Source organism: Octopus bimaculoides, chromosome 20 (genome assembly GCF_046866305.1).
Source record: "Octopus bimaculoides isolate indiv1 chromosome 20, ASM4686630v1, whole genome shotgun sequence".
NCBI lineage: Eukaryota > Metazoa > Mollusca > Cephalopoda > Octopoda > Octopodidae > Octopus > Octopus bimaculoides.
In genome coordinates, this window is record NC_142947.1 from 46,161,460 (window position 1) to 46,170,335 (window position 8,876).

Genomic DNA, 8,876 nt, shown 5'->3' on the forward strand with positions numbered 1-8,876 from the left:
TCTAGATGACAAATGTTCAGAGAAGATGAGGGTGGGGCTGTTGTCGTGAGAAGAAGCGATTTTCGAAAGGGTTTTGTCTAAAAACGATGACCACAAAGGAAGCATTAAGAGTTTGTCTATTTTTCCTAAAAATCCATTTTTTTACGTTGGTAAAATGACGTGAAAGGATTAAGTAATAAATTATCTTCACGCTTATATTTAATTGATTTAATTTATTATGTACTTGATTAATAGGGAGTCATTGTTCATATTGGTATATATTTATTTTCTTTTCTTTCTAGTATAGTCCTTAATACGTATACGGTTGCTATTTCGATCTGATTGAACCTCTTCAGTGCGAAGTAACGAAAGACATCAGCATCCATTAATTACATCATTTTCCATAAAACTATTTACTTGACAGAAAGAGGGGATAGTAAGAGTATATAATGAAAGCATTTCACAAGGAGGAAGTTACTGTTGTTCATATTGTTTTAATTCTTTTCCCTTCGTTTCGAGTCTAAAGTCTTTAGTATACATATACAGCTACTATTTCAATCTGATCGAATCTCTTCAGAGCGAACGAAGTATCGAAGGATAATAATGTTTATTTATTACATCAAATTTACTTTAGATCGAGAGAAAATAGACAGATTATAGAATGAAAGTATTTCACAAAGGGGAAGTAATTCTTGTCATATTGTTCATCGATGATCGTTTGTATGGAAAGATAGAGAGGGGGAGATAATTTATCTTTCCTTCTCTCTTTCGCATATTATTGCAACCGCTGAGAGACATCGCCATGAACAGAGTTTTCTCGTGAAGTTCATCCGTCAGGCAGTGTTTCTAAACATTCAGCTTCGGTTCTTCTGAACAATCAGCTTCTTCAAGTTTTGCAAGCATTCGTTTCTCTGGGTCGAGACTGGCCAGCCACGCTTTCAACGCCCCGTAGTTTAGTTCCTCGTCACTAGGATGAACTTCACCCTTCAGTTTTTCCAGTTCTGCAAATTTCATCCCCAGGAAAATACCTGCGAAAGAAATAATAATAATAATAATAATAATAATAATAATAATAATAATAACATCAAAAAATTCCTTAGGAAGGAGAACCCAGGTTCGAAATTTCCCCCAAAACACCTGATGAAGGCTGGAGGGTATATCTACGTACGATATAACGGGATAATAATAATAATAATGTCCTTGCAAATCGTTCTACTCAAGACACTGGTAATAATCCTCGGCAATACGCAACTCCCGATTAAACTCTGCTCCACACCGATCTCTGCGCATGTCCATTTATATTGTGGCACAGTCCATTAGGAGCCAACCAATAGGGGTTTTCTACTTCCACACAACAATACAACACATACTCCTGAAACAGAGATACAACACATACTCCTGAAACAGAGATTAAATATACATATATATATATATATAGGTGTGTGTGTGTGTGTGTGTGTGTGTCTGTGTACGCGCGTGCGTGCGTATTTATTGTGTGTGCGTGTATATGCATAAACGCATACACGTATATATATTTCAATGAATGGATGAAGTGATGTATGAATAGAAAAGATAATAAAACCTTTTACTTCATTCAAGGTAAATAACTCTTTACTGTAATTCTGAGTAGCTTCCCTAAAATTTGAAGATAAACTGCATAAAAGTACTTTGGAAGTTGTCTGAAGTTTATATAGAATTAAGAGCATCGTTTAATGTTACGAAAGGGAGACGATACAACGGAATATGAGGAAGGTTTCATTATGGGTTTCCATATAAATATACATACATACATTTTATGCATATACATATCAATATATATATATATATATATATATATATATATATATATATATATATATAAATATATATATATATATATATATATATATATATATATATATATATATATATATATATATTGTTGTACTTGGGGATGGTCATATTTCCAGTTTAGCCAATAAAAACACACGCACTGTATATTTGGTGTTAATTTGCTTCAGCTTTATATTAGATTAATCTTAATCTTATTTCGGCCAGAGTTCTTTCGTCACACTTCTGTGACCTCATCAGTGGTCCTTGGTTTCCTTCCTTCCTTCTTATGTGTGTCTCACCTTGCTGACCATCCCCAAGTACAACAACATCTGTTTCAACACACGATTTCACATAAAAAATCTTGCAAAACAAATATATATATATATATATATATATATATATATAAGAATTTAAGGATTGGAGAAAACGCATGTTATAATTGCATACTTTATTCCTACATATGTTTCAAAGGATTACAACCTTTGTGATCCATAGGGTCCCATGCTTTCCCTGATGAGAGGGTTACAATTTTAATATGGAGAGGGTTACAATTTTAATATGGATCACACAGGTTGTATTCCTTTGAAACATATGTAGGAATAAAGTATGCAATTATAACATGCGTTTTCTCCAATCATTAAATTCTTAAATATATATATATATATATATATATATATATATATATATATATATATATATATATATATATATATTTGGGTCATTTTTTCGTGTTGCTTGTCTTGTTTTCCATTTGTTTCTTTCGTCGTTGGCAAAAAGAAGTTCGTATTCCATGTTGTCTTATTTCGTATTTCATGTTCTTCTTCCTATTTTATGTTTATTTTATGTTGTTTACGTTCCGTGGTGTCCTGTGCCCATATATACATGTATATACAAATATGTGTATGTACATATATATGTGCATGTATGTATGTATATTATGTATATTTATATATATATATATATATATATATAATGTTAAATATAAATATATATATATATATATATAATGTTAAAAACAATTTAAGTATCAAAATACATATATACATTCTTTGATAATAATAATAAGAAGAATATGTTTAAAACAGCTTAAAAGAAAGTATTCAACAAAAAGTCTCCAAAGCCACTGAACCATGACTGACTAGCCGAGGTCGACTTTGCCTTTCATCCTTTCGGAGTCTATAAATTAAGTACCAGTTGCGTACTGGAGTCGATTTAATCGACTGGCCCCCTCTCCCCCAACAAAAAATTTCGGGCCTTTTCCCTAGAGTAGAAAAGAATATTGTTTTGTGACGTTAGTTGGTAGCGATATCACTATGGGAGATTTCACGTGATTCTATTTATAGACACAACCAAATGTGTTTTGCATAAATACATGTACTGGCTTCAAATTTTGGCACAAGGCCAGCAATTGGTGGAGGGGGTAAGTCGATACATACATACATACATACATATGTATATTCATATGTATCAGATGTGACTTCAACTTTTATGCAACCAAACGAGTGATCTCCCTTGCACTACGAAAGTTTATAACATTCAAAGTTTTCTCCCTTGCACCATACACGACTCTGAGACGTGATTTTTTTTTCTTCTCTGGACAGTATTTTATCTCCCCCATTTTTACTTTTTGTGAGAGAAGGGAATAAAGCGAGCTATCCTCTGGCTTCAGACCTAGTTTAATCCTTGAATGGGAAGCTCACGTAGAGGGACCACAGGATAGGGAAATGTTGATCTCTATAAATCTGGAGAAGATGGCTAGAGTACCCATCCACCATCAAAGACAAAATGATACACATATAAACACACACACACTCACACACACACACACATACACACACACACGCACACACACACACACACACAAACACAAAGGCACAGACACATACAAAGGCACACACGCGCACACGAGCACACACAAAAAACACACATACAAAGACACGCACGCGCGCACGCACACACTGAAAAACGTTATATACAGGTATAAGAGAATAGAGTTGTAAGGCGTCGATTCCTTTATAGCATATTCCTAAATAAGAGAGAGAAGGAAAATATAGAAATGTCGTAGTAAAGAAAAGAAAAAATCTGGAGGATGGACGTTCATTGTGATTCAGCGTAGACAGGTTCAAATCCAGAAGAATCATACAATAACATCGTTGATGAGATAGAAGGGTATTCGAGAGGTCCTTCGTGCTGATTCGACCCGGATAAATGAAATCTATAGGATGACTGGGAAAGATCTCACGAGTGATGGATAGTAAAGAGTAGATAATTCTTTACGGCTGTTTCAGGAATAGGTGTACATTATTTACATTATTTACAGTATTTACATACCCACGAGCATATGGGTAGTGGTTAAGAGCGCGATCTACTAACCCCAACATTCCGAGTTCGATTCCAGGCAGTGACCTGAATAATAATAATAATAATAATAATAATAATAATAATAATAATAATAATAATAATAACAACATCGAAAAATACCTTAGGAATGAGAACCCAGGGTTCGAAATTTCCCCAAGACACCTGATGAAGGCTGGAGGGTATATCAGCCGAAACGTTGTGTTAACAACAAAGATGAGGACAAATATCCGTCAAATGTAAATAATGTAAATAATGTACAAAATAACTATTTTGAAAGAAGTTTCTATAAAAACTAGTTTTTAAACATCGAATGGCTAGGGGTGGGGGCCATCTGAGTGAATTAACAATCAAAGGGGGGAAAAGGGTTGCTGTAGAACATTCAGATATGGCGGTAGGAATAAAAAAACAATTACTTTTGCGGAAGATCTGTAAATTATGTCATCACACTTTGTAGACAAGTGTACGGTTTCGATTCCTGCCAGAAAGTAATTCGTTTCTCTTAAGAAAGATATTAATGTAACAGATACATCTTAATTTTTTTCTTTGTTATTGTTGCGTGACATTGTGTCAGAAACCGGTGTTTACATAACGAGAGGCTGAAAAACGTTAAGGAATTCGGGTGGTGGGGATAGTGGGTGGGGTGAGGGTAATGGTGATGGGAGGGCATTGGTGTTGATGTTGTTGTTGGTGGTGGGGGTGGTGGTGTTGATGAGAATGGTGAGATTGGTAGTGGTGGTGGTAGTGGAGATCGTGGTAGTGTTGTTTGTAGTGGAGACGGTGATTTTGATGGTGACGGTGGTGGTGGTGGTGGTGGTGATGGTTGTGTTGAGGGTGGGGGCTGTTGGTGGTGGCGGTGGTGTCGGTGCTGATGTTTGTGATAATCGTTCTGGTAGTGTTTGTTGTAGTAGCGGTGATGCTGGTAGTGGTCGTGATGGCGGCGGTGGTGGTGGTGGTGTTTGTGGTGGGGTGTTTGTGGTGGTGGTGGTGGTAGGGGTAATAGTTCTGAAGAAGATCGCGTTTAAGGATGACTGTCGGTTTTGGCGTGAGATGAAGCAGCGAAAGTGGTGGAGGCATTTTCTTTGTTTGTTTGTTTGTTTGTTTGTTTGTTTGTTTGTTTCTTTCTTTGTAAGCATCATGGTGTAATTGTTCTGAGGTGCAGAGGCACGTCTGAATACGGGTGGGGAGCCGGGTAGGTTAAGGTTAAATAGAGAAGCAAAGAGCCTAATGCCTAATGGAAGTGTATTTACCGTGTAAACATATTGGTAATAATATAGAAAACATGCAAAATTCCTGTGGAGAGAGAGAGAGAGAGAGAGAGAGAGAGAGAGGGAGGAGGGTAGAGAGAAAGAAAGAAAGAAAGAAAGAAGGTTAATGATATTGTGATTGTCTTGAAGAAACTGTAAAGTCTTCAGATCGACAAATAATAATGGAAAATAAACAATGCGAGGAATAATACTAATACTAATAATAATAATAATAATACTAATAATAATAATAATAATAAGAAGAAGAAGAAGAAGAAGAAGAAGAAGAAGAAGAAGAAGAATAGGGAGGAGAAGGGGGGGAGGAGGTGAAGGTGAAGTGCAACGAGGACTTTAATAAGGAAAACAACTATAACAGCAGTAAAAATAAAATAAAATAAAATAGCACCAACTATCACATGGAAATAAGAAGTTACGCGAACAACAACGTCAATAACGACCACATCGACGAAAGAAGAAGCGACGAAAACTTGGAACACAAAAGCAACGATACCTGCAACAACAACAACAACAACAACAACAACAACAACAACAACAACAACGGTTTCTATTTTCTAACTCCATCATGCACCAACATAAAGGAATAGTAAGATGGCAGCAGCAGCAGCCGCAGTAGCAACAGCGGCCTGCTTATGTTCATGCCATTACACCCTAATTTACGTTGCATTAAACCGAAATGTGTTCTATGGTAGAGTAATCAGTTTTAACAAGACTGGGTGACCCCCGAGTCGGCCGGGTAGGTGTGTGTGTGCGTGTATGTATGCATGTATGTGTATTTGTGTATTTGTGCACCCACTCATGTTTTTTTTTTCTTTCAATATTTAATTTGACTAAGGCAGCGAGCTGGCAGAATGGTTAGGGACGCCGGGCGAAATGCTCAGCGGTATTTCGTCTGCCGTTACGTTCTGAGTTCAAATTCCGCCGAGGTCGACTTTGCCTTTCATCCTTTCGGGATCGATTAAATAAGTACCAGCTACTCACTGGGGTCGATGTAATCGACTTAATCCGTTTGTCTGTCCTTGTTTGTCCCCTCTGTATGTAGCCCCTTGTGGGCAGTAAAGAAATAAGAAACGTTAGCACACCGGACGAAATGCTTAGCGATATTTCGTCTGTCTTTACATTCTGAGTTCAAATTCCGCCAAGGTCGACTTTGCCCGATCTAATCGACCGGGCCCCTCCCCAAAAATTTCGGACCTTGTGCCTAGAGAAGAAAAGAATTTTTATCGTAGATTAAGGCAGCGAGCTGGCAGAATCGTTAGCACGCCGGACGAAATACTTAGCGGCATTTCGTCTGTCTTTACGTTCTGAGTTCAAATTCCGCCGAGGTCGACTTTGCCTTTCATCCTTTCGAGGTCGATAAATTAAGTACCTGGATTAAACAGTAGTTTAATCTACTACTACCACTACTACTAGTAGTAGTAGTAGTAGTAGAAGTAGTGATATTATCCGACCATAAACGATTGATATGGAGAAAATCTTTGAAAACTTGATAAGAAAAGATAAAAGAAAATAAGAAAATAAACAGTAAAACAGTTTCCAAGCGCGAAAAATCCGATGGGATCGTAAACGCTTGGCTGCGCTTTGAACGGTTGGTGGTTCGAATTCCCTTGCGTCCACTAGCTTGATCTTATTGTTCTTGTTTCTCTATCTATCTATCTATCTATCTATCTATCTATCTATCTATCTATCTATCTGTCTGTCTGTATATCTGTCTGTATATCTATGTAAGTCTCAATGTCTATATCTAGCGATATATACATACCAACCACATTTTCCATCGTAACAGTCTCATAGAAACTGAAACTAACGTGTACTGTGCGTACGTGTCTGTGTGTATGTGTATGTGTGTGTGTGCAGTCTTGTATATATATATGTACGTATGTATGTATGATGTATGTATGTGTGTATGTATGTATGTATGTGTGCGTGTATATACCAGTGTGTATAAGTCTAATCATGTTTGACTATACACGTTTGTTCCTGTTTATGAATGTAGAACCGCGCAGGAAATACCGAACCCCCACCACCACCACCACCACAGCATCAACAGCAACTATTACTACTACTACTACTACTACTACTACTACTACTACTACTACTACTACTACAAAACCTATACACCTTCAGTCAGAGGTATATACGTAACATACACAATACGTATGTATGTATATTTATATATACTCATACACACGTATTTTTATGAATATGTACGTATATTTATCTACATGCGTGTGCGTATACATATACATGTATATATATATATATATATATGTGTGTGTGTGTGTGTGTGTGTGTGTGTGTGTGTGTGTGTGTGTGTGTTTGCGTGTGTGTATATATATATATATATAAATCCGCCCACCTTTTCTCTGAGAGATCTTAGCCAGAGAGATAAACCTCCATCTCTTATCTACGATGACTGGCTTCATCTGATAACAACCTATTCCAATCACATCCTGGGACATACTTCCTTTCCCTTCTTCCTACTCTGCTTCCTCCTCTTCCTCCTCCTCTTTTTCATCATCACCATCATCATCATCATCCTCAACATCATCACCATCGTCATCCTCTTCTTCCTTCTCATCATTATCATCATCACCATCACCACCATCATCACCATCATCACCGTCATTATCATCATTACCTTCTTCTTCTTCTTCTTCTTCTTCTTCTTCTTCTTCTTCTTCTTCTTCTTCTTCTTATTATTATTATTATTATTATTATTATTATTATTATTATTATTATTATTATTATTATTATTATTATTCTTTCTTTCTTTCTTTCTTTTTTCTTTTCTCCCCCCCCCCCAACATTCCATTCCATTCCATTCCATTCCATTCCATTCCATTCTATTTTCTCGTAGATTACTTCTGCCAGTCATCAATACGAAATCATGTGTTTGATCGATCAGTCGTCTACACTGACACTAATCGATTAGATACGTCGTTTCATGTCCACCAAACTCGGAGTAACAATCATGTGGTATATGCCATGCACTGCCCACGTATATCATACATACACACACATGCAAACACACACATATATATATACATGCACGCAGGAAGGGCTGTGTGGTAAGTAGCTCGCTTCCCAGTCACATGGTTTCGGGTTCAGTCCCACCGTGTAGCACCTTGGGCAAGTGTCTTCTACTATAGTCTTGGGTTGACCAAAGCTTTGTGAGTGTATTTGGTAGACGGAAACTGAAAGAAGCCCGACGTAAATATATATATATATGTATGTGTGTATATGTTTGTGTGTCTGTGTTTGTCCTCCCCACCATCACTTGACAACCGATGTTGGTGTGTTTATGAAGGAAGGAAAAGTAGAAAAATGAAGAAAAAAGAAGAAAGAAAGAAAGAAAGAAAGGAAGAAGAAGAAGAAGAAGAAGAAGAAGAAGAAGAAGAAGAAGAAGAAGAAGAAGAAGAAGAAGAAGAAGAAGAAGAAGATAGAGAAGAAGAAAAAAAG

General features: G+C 36.7%; 1 long non-coding RNA gene across 1 annotated transcript in view; it reads right to left on the reverse strand.

The window, feature by feature from the left end:
* Positions 1 to 708: 708 nt before the first annotated feature.
* Positions 709 to 8,876, reverse strand: part of LOC149131725 (uncharacterized) — a 55,653-nt gene continuing 47,485 nt past the window's right edge. The window contains exon 2 of the long non-coding RNA XR_016237691.1: positions 709 to 1,007. This is a non-coding gene — a long non-coding RNA (uncharacterized LOC149131725). The remainder of the gene's footprint in view (positions 1,008 to 8,876) is intronic.